Source organism: Helianthus annuus, chromosome 16 (assembly GCF_002127325.2).
Source record: "Helianthus annuus cultivar XRQ/B chromosome 16, HanXRQr2.0-SUNRISE, whole genome shotgun sequence".
NCBI classification, from domain to species: Eukaryota; Viridiplantae; Streptophyta; class Magnoliopsida; order Asterales; family Asteraceae; genus Helianthus; species Helianthus annuus.
In genome coordinates, this window is record NC_035448.2 from 162,211,112 (window position 1) to 162,228,547 (window position 17,436).

A 17,436-nucleotide genomic window follows, 5' to 3' on the forward strand; every position below is an offset into this window, starting at 1 on the left:
CATGGCACTTATTGTTTCCTTCTAATGGAATTTTTGTTGTCTTGGAGAAGATGTTGATGTGACTTTCTGATGTCCCTATCTTATCGGAGATGAACAGGCGCCTTTTCAGTTTCCGTCAGTTACTTTTCTGTCACGTTGTCAGGCCCTATTACCCATGCTCCCGAAAAAAGAGGTGGCGTCTTCTCTCTCTTTTGACGTGTCTCTCCTTCATTGATTGCTTTTCCTGGATTCTGACGGCCCACTACCCATCGCATTAAATGCGATGGGTATAAATAGGAGGTGGTTTCTTCTTTCTTCTTCACTTTTCAATTTTTCCAAGTTTGGTTCTCTCTATTTCTTTCATCTTTTCTTCCTTCTTTGTTTGAATACTTTCGTTTAACCTTTTATTATCTTCCTTATGTCTGGTGCAAATCCTTCTTAGAGGAAGAGGAAACATAAAGGGAAAGCTCCTCCTGGCCCTGACCAGGCAGTTATTGGGTGGAAAGAAGAAGAGTTCCACAACCTTGTGCAAGGGATGAGTTTTCGCCCTGAGTGGGGAGCCCAATATCCGACTCCTGGGTCTACTGCCATGGATGCACCTCCGGGTTACTTAACCTTATATGTTGCATTCTTCCGGGAGGGTAACTTTAGGCTTCCCATTACCAAGTTTACTTCTTCGGTGTTGAGGAATTATGGGCTTCATATTTCTCAAATTAACGCGATTGGGCTTCCGCGTATTACTCATTTTGAGTTTGTTTGTAGAGCTCACCGTATTGATCCGACGTTTGAGATGTTCAACGTCTTCTATAGTGTCACCTATGCCAATGGCTTTTATTCTTTCAACGCCCGGACGGGTGTTTCTCCGGTTTGCTCTGTTCCCTTGAAGAGCTTGCACGATTGGAAGCAAAAATTCTTCTACATTCGTCGCGGTGTGATTCCCGTGGATATGCATTATCGGTCGGTGAGTGAAGGGATCCCGAAGGTGGACGTTTTGGTTGGTTTTGCTGAAGAAGGTTGGTACAAGAAACTAACAGAGAAGGCAACTGCGATTTCTCAGTTGGAGGAGATGGCTTTAGTCGGTGCCGGAATGAGTTTGTTGTGGGCACCGAAGAATCCCTTGGGTGTTCCGGTTTATGGCTACCAAGGCAAATGTATGTGATTTTCTTGAAGTACTTTTTTGAATTATCTTGTTTTTTGTGCGTTCTTCCTTATTCTTTTGTTTTTTGCAGTTGGATATAGTCTAATAAATGTTCTGGACCCGAAGGCTGCGGGTGCCATGGTTGAGGCGATCCAAGAAGATGGGAAACCGACTTGGTTAAACCAAATTCGAGACCGTTTTTTGCACCCAACTGATGAGAGTTTTACTAGATATGCTAATGTTGCCTTAGGTGAAGATGATGAAGATGACCCTATTGATCCTATTCGAGAGGAAGTTGTTGTTCTCTCGAGTGGAAGTTCCGATAGATCCTTTGAAGGTCTAATTTCGCGTTGCCCGCATGCAGGTACCGCGCAGGCCGCTGGCAACGAGCCTGTTTATGAGGTTGCTGGTGATGATGCAGAGATTCCTGTTGCTCCTTCTGCTCAGGTGGAGACAAGGAAGAAGACAAAAGCTGATAAGCCTGAGAAAGGGGAGAAGAGGGTTGAGGACAAAATGACTGGTACTTTTCGTGAACGACCCTCTACTCTTCCTTTTCTAGATTATGTGGTCGTATCTGATACGTTGTCTGGTTTAGGAGCTGGAGAGAAACCACGCGGGTCCGATCCAGATGATCGCGCTACCTTGACGGAGCATTTGAGGAAAAAAGCCCTCGAAGATAAAAAACGTAAACTTGACGAGCAGGCTGCTGCTCTTCTTGCTTCGAAAAAAGCTAAGCTTCATAAGGAAGCTCCTCCTGCTCCTTCTGAGTCTGAGATTGATATGGATATTTTTAGTGGAGGCCGCGGGAATCTCTTGGAGGAGATATTTGCTGCCTCTGCCCCTACTGGTAATGGTTTTGTAGTTGTATACTTCTTGCATGTTTCTTTGAGTTATATTTGATTGTTGTGGGTGCTCCATGACAGGAGTCAAGACTGGCAAGGGGCCTCGTAGAGTGGATGTTTCACAAATCACTCCTCCGCAGTCTCCTCCGTCAAGGACGATTGGCTTGACCCCTCCTCGTGATGATGCTGGGGAGAAGAAGAAAGAAGATGAAGTGGTTGCGGAGAATGTAGGTGAAGGTGGTGGCGATGTTGCAGGTGTTGCTGGTGCCGGTGGTAGCACAGGTGGTGTTGGTGATAGAGGTAAGGGTGTGGAGACCGAGGTGGAATCCAGTGAGGCCACCCCGCACCAGACTATCTATACCAAGCGCCCCCCAGGTGGTGATGGTGCTACTTCTGGTGCTGTTCGTAGCCCGCAGTTTGAGCATGTTCATGCTGATTCCTGGGATACTCACAATCCTGTGTGTGATGACCTGCCGCACGCTCCTCGATGGAATCTGACTCAAGGTTCCCGGATGAATGATTTGGGTAATTGTCATGATTTCTTCTCTTTGTCTCTCCGGCCTGCAGAAAGAATGTTCCAAAAAAGGCGCAATCGCTTCGAGTTGTTGGACGATCATGTTCGTGCTGGAGTAAATTTCTTCGCCACTTATCTAGAGATTGTGCGCGAATGGCGATTGATGGGGGAAGATACGGCTGAGTTTGAGGATGCGAAGAGGGCATTAGCTGAGGAGAGAGAAAAATTCAATGCTGAAAAGAAAGGTTTGCAATGGAGGCTTGCTGATGCTGAGCAGAAGCTTGAGGAACAGAAACAAGTTAACGTTCAAAAGCAGAAAGACTGGGAAACGGCTTGTGAACGTACTAATGCTGAGATGCAATCTCAGCGTGATGCGATTGTTCGGTTGTCTGGTAAGAAGAAGGAGCTTGCTGATGAAGCGCATCAGGCGCGTGCTGCGTTTGAGAAGCGAGAGAAAGAATATGTTGCTCGCATCGACAAGCTGGAGCTCCTTGTTAAGCAAAAAGTTTCCGAGTGTGAAGCTACTGGAAAGCTTCTCGAGGAAAAGACTTCTGAATGTGCAGCTTCTGATGGCCTTGTTGAGAAGGTATCTGCTGATTGCAGATGGTTGCTTTCGCGCGCGGTGCCTTTGGTAACTTCCTTCGCTCATTTTCGTTTCTTTTTTGGTATGTTTTGATGATTCCTCTTATGTTGTTGTTTTCTTGCTTGCAGCTTGCTGACCGTATTGTGAATTCCCCTGAGCTTGCCACGTATATGTTTGAATTGGCTCAGGCGGGATACAATAGTGGTCGGAAGTACGGCTACTCTGAGGGTAAAGCTGCGGCTATTAATAAGGAGAAGGACCATCACTTTGAGCTTTACGTGGAGGATTGTGATGGCAGGTATGCTGCAAAACGCAAAGAGTTTTCCTCCTTGGAATTTGCCGTTGTTAAAGCTGCTGAGAAGCTAGCTAGGAAAGTTGATGGTGTTGCCTTGTTGAAAAAGGCTCTTGGGGATGAAGCAGGCGCGGCGGGAGGCATGGGTACTAGCCATCCTAAGTGAAGGATTCCGGCCTGTGTGCCGCGTATGGCCTTAAACGGCCTTGTAATTTTTGATGATCTGTGAACAATTTTATTTTTGCTTTGCTTGTTATGTTTGTGAACAACTAATCACTTGATCTTTGGTATGTTAATATTTGCTTATGTTTTTACGCGACTTTTGTTATGCGAATTTGGTTATCGTCATAATATGTGCATGTGGAATTACTTTGATTAGGTGTCACGAATGAATGATGGCGCTGACAGGTTATGTTGTGTTAGCTACAACGTTTATGCTGTCGTGTTTGCGCGCGAGTTGGTTCGTGACTACGAAGTGATCGAGTTGCAGGTTATTGTGTGGGCTCAGCTGTGTTCAGCTTTGGGAGCATTACAATGTTTATTTACCTTGCTATCGATGTTTTCATGTTTGTGTGGGCACGAAGTTTTGTTTTGGCGTTTTGTAGGCTTTGGTTGTGTTTCTGACCCGGCTGTGCACTTGGTTGTGACGAGCCTTGGAGGTCTACAAAGTTTCCTATGGTCGAGCAATTGATGTTTTCGTGTACGCCCAAAGTAATAGATGCAGTTGTGACAAGAAATTTGCATGAAAATAGAGATAGCCAAACACTTTTTGTATTACGATAAATGTGTTGGCAATTCGCCCAAAGTTACATGACTGTTTTACATATAACACCTTCTTAGCTGTTGAGCGTTCCAAGTTCGTGGAACCTCTTTGTTGTCGATGGTGCGCAGCTTGTAGGCACCCTTTCCGAGCACTGCGTCTATGACATATGGGCCTTCCCATTTGGGAGCCAGTTTTCCAGGTTTCTCGGCGTTTGAAGCCTCGTTGTCTCTTAGGACGTACTCCCCTGGGTTGAAGGTGCAGATTCGGACTTTTGAGTTATAATATTTCTCCAGCTTCGTTTTGTATTTTGCTTCGTTGATTGCCGCCATCTCTCTTCTTTCTTCTAGGAGGTCCAGGTCGATCCTCCTTCCTTCTTCGTTGTCGATTAAGTTCATGGAAAGCATTCATGGAGACGGCAATCCGATTTCTGCTGGTATTACTGCTTCTGACCCATAAACTAGACTGAACGGTGTTTCGCCGTTGCTTGTTTTTGGCATTGTTTTATGGGCCCACGGTATGCTGGGCAGCTCATCGACCCAGCCCCTTCTTTTCTCGCCTAGCCTTGCCTTGATCCCATCGACAATGCTTTTGTTAACTGCTTCTACTTGACCGTTCCCTTGCGGGTGCGCAACCGAAGAGAAGGTGTGTTCGATATGCAATTCTTTGAACCATCGTTCGAGGTCGTCTGCAGCGAAGTTTGTTCTGTTGTCAGTGATGATTCTTAGCGTAGGCCAAAACGGCATATGATTTGTTCCCATACGAATCTCTTGACGACGGTTGACGTGGTTGATGCAAGTGCCTTCGCCTCTACCCACTTGGTAAAATAGTCAACCGCAACTATTATGAATTTGACCGCTCCTGGGGCTTCTGGGAAAGGGCCGACCATGTCTATTCCCCATTGCTGAAAAGGCCACGCGGTTGTGACTGGTACCAATTCGTTTTTGGGGCGCATCATCTTGGGGGCATGTGTTTGGCATCCGCTGCATTTCCTCAGCTCTTTCACCGCGTCTAAATGCATCCCGGGCCAGTAGTACCCGACGTTCATCACTTTCGCCACTACCATTCTTGGGCCGGCATGTATACCACAGATTCCTTCATGCACTTCTCTGATCAAATAGTTTGCGTCTTCAGTGTCGACACATCTCAACAGTGGGCCGAGGTATGACTTTCGGTATAAAATTTCGTCACCCATCTGATAATGCTCGGCCTTGTACTGGATTTTCCTCGCTTCGGCTTTGTTCTCGGGTAGTATCCCGGATTGAAGGTACATGATTATTGGAGTCATCCAAGACGTTGTCCCCGTCTGGATGACGCATACTTCCCGAAGTGGGATAGATGGGTTGCTTAAAACTTCTATGCGCACATCCTTTGCAAGGTGTTGAAAGCTTGTAGATGCGAGTTTACTCAGCGCGTCTGCTGGTTTGTTCTCGCTCCTATTTTTGTGGTGCACCTTGTAGGAATAGAAGGTTTGTAGCAACGTTTTTGATTGGCCCAGATAGAGCGCCATTACATCTCCTTTGGCTTCGTACTGACCGTTGATTTGCCCGGCTACTTACATGGAATCTGCGTGCGCTTCGATATGTTTGACTCCCATTTTGATTGCTAATCTTAAGCCCGCAAGAAAAGCTTCATATTCGGCTTCATTGTTCGTACTCTTGAAGTCTAGACGTATCGCGTACGTGAACTCATGCTTGTCGGGGCTTACCAGCCGAAGCCCTGCTCCTGCGCCGTCTTCGTTAGACGCGCCATCTGTGTATAACAACCACGGTTCTTCTACTTGTTGCTTTTCGGCCTTTTCCATTGCTTTACATTCTCGATCCTTATCGTCAGGTACCTCTGTCATGAAATCTGCCAACACTTGGCCTTTGATGGCTGGTCTTGGTCTGTAGACCACGTTGTGGCCGCCAAGTTCTATTGCCCATTTGGCTAGCCTTCCTGAGATTTCTGGCCTTGCCAGGATGTTGCCGATGTTGTAGTTTGTTAACACATGTATGACATGGTTAGCGAAATACCTTCGCAGCCGTCTTGATGCATGGATCAGCGCGAGGACTAGTTTCTCCATGATGGCGTACCGAGTTTCTGGGTCGGTCAAGGTTCGTGACACATAGTAGACTGGTGTTTGGATACCTTGATGATCGACAAGTAGCACTGCTCCAACTGCTCTATCAGAAGCTGACAAATATAGTACCAAGGGTTCTCCTTTGATTGGTGCGGTTAGTGTCGGCAATTTGATGAGGCAATCTTTCATCTCGCGGAACGCACTCTCTGCTTCCGGAGTCCACTAAAACTGGCTTTTCTTCATACAGTTGCGCAATGTTTTGATGAACGGAAAGGACTTTGCGGCGTGATTAGCTAGGAAACGATTGAGCGCTGCTAACCGTCCTGCTAATTTTTGCATCTCTTTGATGTTTGATGGGGAAGGCATTCTTTCGATTGCTTGAACTTTTTCTGGATTTAGCTTGAAGCCGTCTTTTGTGACAATGAAACCTAAGAATTTCCCTTCTTCCATGCCAAATGAGCATTTTGCTGGATTCAGTTTAATACTTACGCTACGCAGCGTGTTGAAAGTCTTTTGGATGTTCACCAGCATCATGCTTTCTTCCTTGCTCATAATCACCAAATCATCCATATACACTTCGATGTACTTGCCGATGGCATCGCTGAACGTTTCGTTCATCATTCTCTGATAGGTCGCGCCCGCATTCTTTAAGCCGAAAGGCATCTTGGTGTAACAGTATAGCCCTGTCGGCGTGCGGAATGCGGTTTTGTCCTCACCTTGAACGGCCATTTGGACCTGGTGGTACCCCTTGTAGCAGTCAAGGAAGCACTTCCACCTGAATGTTGCTAGAGAGTCGATCTTTTCGTCTATGTCTGGTAAGGCGTAACAGTCACGTGGACACGCCTTGTTTAGATCTTTGTAATCTACGCACATTCTCCAGCTACCGTTTGGTTTCTTCACCATCACTGGGCTTGCCACCCATGTTTGGTATCTGACTTCTCTAATGATGCCCGCGTTCAACAGCTCCATTACTTGTTCTTTCATGGCATCGTGTTTTATATCTCCTAAGTGGCGCTTGGCATGTACCACTGGCTTTGCTTCTGCTGAGACATTTAACCGGTGTTCTGCTATGTGCCGTGGAACACCCACCATATCGGCTGGTGTCCAGGCAAACACGTCCATGTTTTCGTGCAACAACTTCTTGAGCATCGCGCGCGTTAAATCGGACATCGCAGGTCTTAGGGTAACTGTTTGTTCTGGGTATGCGCTGTTCAGTACGCATTTTTCTGCCTCTGCGCGCGGTGCTGGTTTACTTGTTTTTGCGGGTCTGACCTCATCCGTTGCTAAGACCTCTTTGCTTGCGTATATTAATGCTATGCCTGTTTCTGTTGGGAATCCAACAGCTGAGTGTGGCGCAGAGCATATCATACTGAAGTCTCCTTGAGATTCCCTTCCTAAGAGGATGTCATGTCTTGAATGTGCTGGCAGCACCATGAATGTGACCTCTTCTGTTCTTGAGTTTCTTCCGTCTAAGAGCAGCACCGGGAATGATATTTAGCCAAGAGGGAAAACGGCTTCGTTGCAGAAACCAATTAATGGATAATCAACTGGTTCTAAGCACGCTTTGTCTTCTTGGTTAAACTGGTTGAAACATTGTTCGTATATGATGTCCGTAGTGCTCCCTGGGTCGATAAAAATGTAATCAGTCTGGTAGTGACCAATATATTACCCCGGAAATGACGATGGGTCTTTTTTCTCTCAGGCCACCTCTAACAATTGGGAAAATAACTTGCTTCTCGCGCCACGAGTCATCTTGTGCGCGCTTGTTGTAATTTTTCTTTGGCCTTCGTGGGCCTCCCTGAACCATGTGGGTTTCTAACATGCGGAGTTTTTTGTTATCCGGCTCTTCTTCTCTTCTTTGCATTTGGCGGTATTTGCGCTTTCCGCCCTTACCAAATGTGTGAGCTTTCCATCTCTTAAAGCCCTTTCTATTTCTTGTTTTAGACTGAAGCAGTCGTCCGTTAGGTGGCCTGTGTCTTTGTGGAAGTCACAGAAGAGATTGGGATCTTGACCCCTCTTGTTGCGCATCTGTAGGGGTGGTTTGAATTGGTGATTTTCAGTGGCCAAGACTTCAGAAGGGGTTTTTGTCAGTGGTGTCCACTGTTTCTCCTTGTTTTCTCTTTTCACTTCTTTTCGGTGGGCTATTTGATTGATTCTGTGGCGGGCATCTTCCCTTGCTGGGCTTCTCTCTCTATGACCAGACGCCTTTCATGGTTGGTTTCTGCCCTTTCTGCCATGTCGGTCATTAGAGCTATACCCTCGCTGACGGTGATCGTCACCGGTCAACTGTTTATCTGTTTGCGCAATGGTTTTCGCTGCTTCAATGAACGTTTCCCAATCTTTGGGTCCTCCGTCTCTTCCTTTCATGCGCTTGATTAGATCGTCGCATTTGACTGCCCTCATGAAATGTGCGCGCATCATCTTTTCGCCCACGTCTCTGATTTCTTGGCATTCTTTATTATATCTTGTGATGAAATCTTCCACGCTTTCGTGGTCTCGGCGCCATATATTCAAACAATCAGCCGGGTCTCTGGTATGTCTTCGCTGTTGAGAGAAGTGTGCGAGGAACTTCTCTCGGAAGTCGACCCATGATTTAATTTTTCCTGCTGGCAAACTGTCAAACCATATGCGCGCTGCGCCAACGAATGTTTGAGCAAACAGATGACACCAAGTTGGCAAATTCTATCCTCCTGTTGCTCCTGCGCCATTAAAATCTTGGAGATGATCGTCTGGGTCCGTCAAACCATTGTATTTGCCCACGTTATGTGGCAGTTTCGTTTTGTCATTAGCGGCTGTGGCGATCTCTCTGATGAATTTTGAATTCTCAGCCATGTCGTCTGGACGATAGCTCAAGGTGTAATCATGCTTTGCTTTTGGGTTGTACCCTGCGCGCTTGGTTGGTTTGTAAGACTCGTGTTCTGGATGTAGCCTGCTGAACACTGTGCTTTCCCCTTTATACGTTGGGTCTTCTTCTTCGTCTTCCCATTCGGTGTTCATGTTGCACGGGCCCAGACGGCTTTGAATTGGCTTTCTTTGTGGATTATGGACATAGTTGCTTTCCGTTTCGCCATAAGTGTCGCGCGTGTCGTGCGCGCTTGGTTTTCTGATGTGTGGCAGAGGTCCTTTCTCCGGGCGTAAATTCCACGCGTTGGTCTGCTGAGTCGTGTGCGTACTCAGAGACCGTTGCGGTGGGGTAACGAGTGCCGACTGGTTAGCTTGTGCTTGGAGCAAAGCTTATTGCACGCTAGGTTGTGTATAAACAACGTTTATTGATGCCATCTGCTCGGCGTACCAGGAAGCCAGAGTTTTTCCTTCGGGTAGCCCTAAAAGTGCAGAGAAATTCAGCTGTGCTTGTTCCGATGGAGCTGAGGGGCCAGCTCCATGGCTTGATGTCTGCACTGGTGGAGGTGTTTGTTGGACTATCCATGGTGGAGGTTGGAAAGTGGCTCCGTTTGTGGTCTGAGTGATTATCCTAGTGGGGGCTTGGAAAATGGGTCCAGTTGTGGTTTGACTAACAACCCTGGATGCACTTCCAAAAATACTAGGAAAATCATTGTTTGTCTGCCCTTCTTGGATGGTTTCGTTCCTTTGGTTCCTTTGGACGTGTGTTGTGTCCGAAACGAGTTCAAAGGAAGAAACTTCTCCGTCTATGTGGTGTGAAGGGTTTTGTTCAGCCATTTTTTACGAGTGTTTTTCAAAAAGAAAAAGAGACGAAATTGGTTTTGCAAAAAGCGGATGGCGCCAATGATGAAACACAGGTTAACACGGAGGTTAATCTGTGGGGTTATTTCTTCTGTGGGTTCAATCTCTTATCTTACTCGCTGAAATGACCTGGATCCTGCAAAACAGCAACACCGTTAGTCTCGTTAATAGGGGAATATGGGGGTTTCCCTCTTAACCAGGCTCCGGCATGAGAATAAGTACTGTTTTGAGGGAGAATAAACAGTGTGTGTTTAATGTGTGAGAATAGAGAGCCAAAGATGCTGAACCTGAATGATGAAGGGTCCTATTTATAGCCGGAGGGTGAAAAAGGGAGGAGCAGCTGTGCCAGCTGTGATTGCGCGCCAGCTGTCCGACCAAGGGGAATATCCTCTTGGTCTGCTCTGCCATAGCCGGTGTAGTGGTACACGTGGCGTGCTTACGTTTGTCCATGCTGGAAACCTTGTACTGGCGTTGTCAGCTCTGCCCCCTGATTTGTCGCAGGCCTATGTGGCGTTCTGCGACTGGTGACACGTGTTGTCATTTTTGTCGGATGGAGCATCTTTGGTGCCACATGCAGATCTTCTAGAAGTTTCTAGAAGCTTCTGGATTGCTTTGCTGATGTAGGCGCCATGTATGCTCAAAAAGTGGTGTGATCCCTGCCATGTAGGCAAGGAATTGGGACCGTACCTTTTCATAATTAAATCTTGTGTGCATGAACATGGCTTCTTGAACCTGGAAATTATACTTTATTTTTGTATACTAGTTATACTTTAAAATACATATTTAAAAAAATATTGATGTTTATTTCTCTTATACAATAATCAACGAGTTTAGTTTATAACATAAAACATATTTTTTTATGAAACTATAAAAACCGGATTAACCAACAAACCCTGTAGGCTGACCCACACACAACCATTTAGTGAAACGTGTTCGAGGGTTCAACTCTAAAATGAGCGCAAACCCGATAAGACTTAAAATCCTTGAATCTCTTATTAGGTTCGTATCATGTTATAGAGTCGCATCCTTGTTTATGTATGTTATTTATCTATTATATTATTAACTATTAACTATAATATAATCATCAAAGTTTGTAAATAGTGATTTGATCTTTTGATTTTTTTTTCTTTTTTTCTTTTTTGTTTTTATACTTTTATCCTTTAACTTTCAGTATTGACAATTACAACCCCTTAACTTTCTAATGATTTTGTAATCATGTTTTACGTGTTTATTTTTATATAAGTAGAGGCATAAATTCAAGTTGATTTACGTTTTAACTCAATTTTTTCCTGAAAATTAGTTGGATCAAATATAATATTTTCTTATGCATATTATTATGTAAGTTTTCAGTTGGTTTATGTTTTGAGTAAATTTTCTTCGGAAATATGTCAGGTGAAATATAATAAGTTTCGTACTTATTTTTATGTACGTTTTCTGCTGGTCTATGTTTTGACGTAAATTACGATTTGAAAGTTGTGTAAATAATGCTTTCATCCTATTAACTTTTTTATTTCTTTCTTGAGTTTGTTTTCCTAGACTTTATTATTTTTGTTTTTTTTTAACTTTTCTAATTAATCAAATTAATCAAATAAGCGATAAAGAACTAACGAACAATATGTGAAACAGAATAAGAATCAAGCCGATTAACAATCAGCTCACCCTAGTTGAATGTTGATTGAAGATTTAAAGCCAATCGGATTTTTTGAATTGAAGCTAATATTAAACAAATTTTCGATTCTAGACTTGTAGTGTGTTGTTTTGTTACTTTGTACCTTGAACGGATTTGGGAACCCCATATAGCAATGGTTAATTGAATGTCGATTGATCAAAACTTATTTTAGATTAGCACTCTCAAAAAACATCGCCTCTTCCAAGACAACATAATTAAAGAAATTCGTGTTAAAAAAATTACAGGTTTTTGTAATTATAAAATTTTGATTTATACACTTTTATAAATAGGGTGGGGGTTTAGCTTGGGTTGCATAAACACCCCAGCCGACCCCTCAGTACTAATCATCGGGCATAACTATTAAAAACGTAGAGTTAAATAAAAAAATTGATTTTGCCTAAGTATGGTAAGAAAATATTTTGATATTTCATTTTGCAAATCAATGAATAAGATGAAAATATAAGAAAAAAATCAGAATAAGGGTACTTTTGAAACAGCCAACTTATGTTGATTTATTTTCAAATTCTCCCCCATTTATAATTTTTTATACAATATTTTTCGAAAAAGGTGTGCAGAATTTTTGTGCTCTTTGTATTACATATTTTTTATTAGATTTGTTGTATTGAGTTTTTATGCTACATTTTTTTGTGTTGTATTCTTTGTGCAGAATTTTTGTGCTCTTTGTATTACATATTTTGTGCTAAATTTTTTGTATTAGATTTTTTTTGTATTGTATTTCGAGAAAACAAAAGGGTGAGAGTTTATGTTTTAAGAATAAAATACCTTAATTTTAAATATAATTATTTGCAGTGTCACATGTCATTTCTACAATTCCTCTTATAATACTTAAACAAAACCCGTTTTTAATGGATTTTCCCCAATATAATATACCCCAAGTCCTATATATATTAAGCTATTAAAGGGATTACGATTATCCCATGATTTCAACTCATTTATGATAATAATCTTATATTGGTGTTTTAAAATGACATGTTAAAATTGTTTAGAGAAGTTGATCAATAAAATAACCGGGTCAATGATTCGATGAACAAGTTGGCATGTGATTAACTAAGTGAAAGTAAATGAAATGATTACGGCTTACCCAAAATCTTTAAATAACGACTATTTGATCAACTCGGTCATATTTTATAATTGTTTATGATTATTCCAATCTAACCCCTTTTAACATGTTATCCAACCTTACCTTACATTGCTAGCCAGCCATACAAGACGTTGACAATATTAGTGCGTTGGTCTATCCGATGCGGCGAATGTTACCAAGGCTTTTTTGAAAAGTATTATATAACTCAACATGCTTTAAACAGCGATTATACTTGTATATTAGAGTAAATAGCCAAAATCAGCTATGAGGTTTGGGAGTGTTTACAAGTTTCATCCAAAATAAATTTTTTTTATACCATATTACCCTTCACTTTTGAGATTTTTGTCATTTTCATCTAAGTGTCTAATTTTTTTTGTCAAAATCGTCCCTGAGATTTAGAATTTTTTGTCATTTTCATCCAAATATTTGACATAAAAAATAAAGCAAATTAGAGGTTTGGATGAAAATGGCAAAAAGTCCCAAAAATAAAGGGCTATATGTTACAAAAAAAAAAGTTGTTTTGGATGAAATCGTCAAACATGCCCAAGCCCCAGGGACGATTTTGGTAATTTACTCTGTATATTATTATTTAGTGGGTTTCACCAAAGCCCTTTAGAGAGCGCAATCTAATCCGTCATGCCTTAAACACTGTTTATGTTATTATTATTATTATTATTATTATTATTATTATTATTATTATTATTATTATTAGAGTAAATTACCTTTTGAGTCCCTGTGTTTTAATGGTTTTGACTACTGGAGTCCAAAATCAAAAAGTTTAACGACTTGTGTCCCTAACCACTCATTTTATAACGTTTTGAGTCCAATTTAAACACTTGTACTTTTTATTTTGGACTCAAGTGGTTAAAAGTACTAAAACACAGGGACTCAAAACGTTATAAAATGAGAGGTTACAGATTCAGGGCATTAAACTTTTTTGATTTTGGAGTGAACCGGTTAAAACAACTAAAACACAAGAACTGAAAAAGTAATTTATTATTATTATTATTATTATTATTATTATTATTATTATTATATACTCAAGTATTTAAATGAGATAATGCTTGATTTAAACCTATTCGCATGTCTCGTGCGATCCGACGGGTCTCACTGAGGCTAGGCTCTTTTGAAAAGTGTAATCTATTGTGACCTGCCTTAAACACTGATTGTATATGAGAATTATTATTATTATTATTAGAGTTGATTACATAGTTAGTCCTTGTGATTTACACAAACTAACAATCTAAGGTACTAATAGTTTAAAATCACTTCTTAGGGTACTAACTTTCCACTTTTTAACTGTTGGTGCACTTGTGTCTGTACTTTGTCTGTATTTTGTCATGATACAAAACGATGTCTTTTGTTAGTCTGGGTTGCGTCTTAGGCTTGTTAATATGTGTGTTTGATGTAAGTTTGTCCAAGTCAACCATCCTCCTGGTTTGACTTGGCCAAACAGTTAGAACATGGTTGTAACATGTTTGTGTCGAAGGATGAGTCATCGAAGGATTGTTTAGATCCTTCGATGAGCTCGAAAGATAAACCTTCGATGGATATTGATGGACCTCGAAGGATATCATCCTTCGAGGTATATGTGGATCCTTCGATAGGTTTCAGATCGATAGATGATCCTTCGATCAGTCTATCTGATCCTTCGACCAGACGAGCTGTGATGGGTATATATATACTCATGTAATGTGTTCACTTCATAGTGAGAGAGAGTGTGAGTGAACTTAGTCTTGTAGAGAGCGTATTTTCAGTTTGGTCAAGGGCTGTAACCGTGTCCACTGAAATACAAGAGAAAACTTTGATATCTCGTGTGTCTACCTTTCTCTTTGTAGCTTGTGTTCTCATATAAACTACCGGTTTGCATTCTAGCTTGGATTCCGCACTTGCTAGTGTGTTAAACATAACAAGGATAAGGTTTAACCTCAACCTCCGGGGGACCTACAAGTGGTATCAGAGCCGTGGCTCTTTTCCTTGTTAAAAACCGAGTTTATACAAGACTTTGGAGTGTTTGAACAAAACTCACATGGTTTAGCACCCGTTTTTAGTGTTTTTCTCGCATTTCTAGACGTAAAAACGTGTTCTAAACTAACCGGGTGTGTTAAAGGACGGGTTGGGTAACTTAAAAACTTGTTTTTAAGAAGTTTGGTAATTTCCGGCCAAATTCCGGCTTACTCCGGTGACCGGTTTTCTGGATAAGAACCTTCCTTTTTAAGTAATATTTTATTGGGTCAAATCTGGTTTGGTAAAAGGTATGGTCTGAACATACCTTCTGCCAAAAGCTTTCTACCAACCAATCACCTTTTCACCAACCTGTCACTTTTTGTCAACTGTGTCAGTACAGATCGAAGGATATCCTTCGAAGTCGAAAGATCATCTTTCGATCAAAGGAAGTTCGATAGATAATCATCCTTCGAACATCCTTCGAAGTCTGTGACTTATCCTTCGATCCAAGAAATCTTTTCGAAGGATATATCTTTCGATCTACAGTTCTTATTCGAAAGATAAGGAGCTTTCGATTGGAGAATCTTTCGAAATCATTGTTCGAAATTCAACAGTGATCTTTCGAACACTGTTGATCCTTCGAACAAGCATTGATCCTTCGATCCTAGTCTGTTTAAGTTTAACAAGTTTGTGTTTTTCAGGTCTTTCGATCAGGGATCCTTCGGCTGGTTGTTTTCATTCGAGATATTAACATAGTTTGTGAAAATTAAATTTTTAAAAAGGGAAAACTTGTTTTTCAAATTTTAAATCAATTTTCACTTAATATATTAATTTTTATAAAATGGGAACAAACGGTCAGTGGGATCCAACCGCGTGGACTCAAACAACTTTGACTCCACAATCATCAGCTACGCAATCTGCGTCAGATTTCGACAAAACTGCATGGATGCGAGCTATTGCCCCACCTCAAACTGCAATGATAACTGCAAATCAATGGGCATTGGTCACAAATCAAAGCAGCAGCATTCAAGCAATGATGCAGAACGACAGTGAAACTGGTACAAGCACAAAACCGCCAAAGCTAAATCACATCAATGATTGGGGATAGTGGAAGGAAAGGCCGAGAACTTATGTTCAGGGGCAAGGTCAAGATCTATGGATGTGTTTCTTCACCGCATTTGACAATGATTTGGAAGTTGCAGGATCTAATCCAACAACTTACAGCACTATGTCGGATGATGATAAGAAGAAATTTGAGTTAGAAAAGAGAGCATTCATGATTCTCACACAAGCTCTTCATAGAGACATTTACCACCAGTTTGTTTACTGCACGACTACTAAAAGCTTGTGGGATATGCTCACGTTACGATGTGAAGGAAATGCTCAATCTAGAAAGATCAAGCAAGAATTACTGAAGAAAGAGTTTGAAGGATTCACGTGTATGGAGAATGAGACTTTGGCAGAGTTATCTACAAGGTTCCATCACTTGTTGAGCGAGATGTTTGCTTTTAGAGTCACTGCCACTCCACAAGAAATGGTGCAGAGATTCGCTGATAGCTTACCAGCAAAGTGGAGCAGTTTTCTTGAAATTCTCAAACAAAATGGTGTTCTAGACACAATCACCGTCTATGAGTTAATTCAAAAATTGGAAAACAAGGATGTAGAAGAAAAGCTTAAGGCAAAAAGAACACTAACTCCTCAAAATCCAGAGATGTACTATGGGATTGCAGGAGGTATCAGTGGAGAAAAACCAGCCTCTCAACACGCGAAGCTTCAAACAGCTTTCATCTCAAACACCGGACTTTCCACAACAAATCAGTTTGATCCTTCAGCATACACGATGATGTATTCAAGACCAGATTCTTCTTCTCAATAACAGTATGTGCAACCGACAACTCAGCAATTCACACCACCGCCTTTCTTAGACCCAAGCAGAGCTCAGCAGCAACAACCGCAACAGCAAGGGTTTTATGGAAGCTCTTCAAACTTTCAAGCCACTTCCAATCCGAACACAGTCAGATTAGACACTTCCAACTTTTCCAAAGTCAGTGTCGAAATAGCCAAGGAGCATATGGAGATGTTGAACACCTTGGTTAGTGCTTATTGTGGATTGGTCGCAGGTCAGATTGGGAATATCAATCTAACCAATGAAGATTATCAGCAAGTGGATAGAGAAGAGTTTGAAATGATGGATATCAAATGGGCTCTTGCTAGTGCAATTCGAAGAGCAAAGGAGTTTATGGAAAGGACGGGGAGAACCAACTTGGATAGCAACAACAACACCAAGTATAGTTTTGATAAGAATGCTGTCACTTGCTTCAATTGTGGTGAAAAGGGTCACTTCAAGCGGGAGTGTCAGAAGCCACCTAAGCAAGGAAATCAGAATCCCTTCAGGAATCAAGGACAACCACAACAGCAACTGAACAACAATTCTGTCAGATCAATAGTTCCCGTTGGAGGAAATGCATCTGGATCCACAAACACTAATCCCCACAGAGGATTGGTTGTTCAAGCTGATGAAATCTACAACTGGAACCTTCAGCTTGGAGAAGGAGGAAATGGTGGAACAGCATGTTATGCTAAAGTGATTGAGAAGGTAGTAGAACCCGTGTCTGCTGGTGAATCTTCAGAAGATGAAGATAGTTCGGGTTATAGTGGGAGCATGGATGGGGAATCACTTGATGCTGGTGATTTATCAAGTGATGCTTTAGATTTGGAAGTTGATGAGCTTTTGGCTGAAGCTGAAGCATTATGCAAGAGGAGATCTATTCTCTGCCAGAAATCTGCTGGAACTTCCGAGAAGCTTGCTCAGTTCTTCTCTAAAGATGGATCTTTTTCTTTTCATA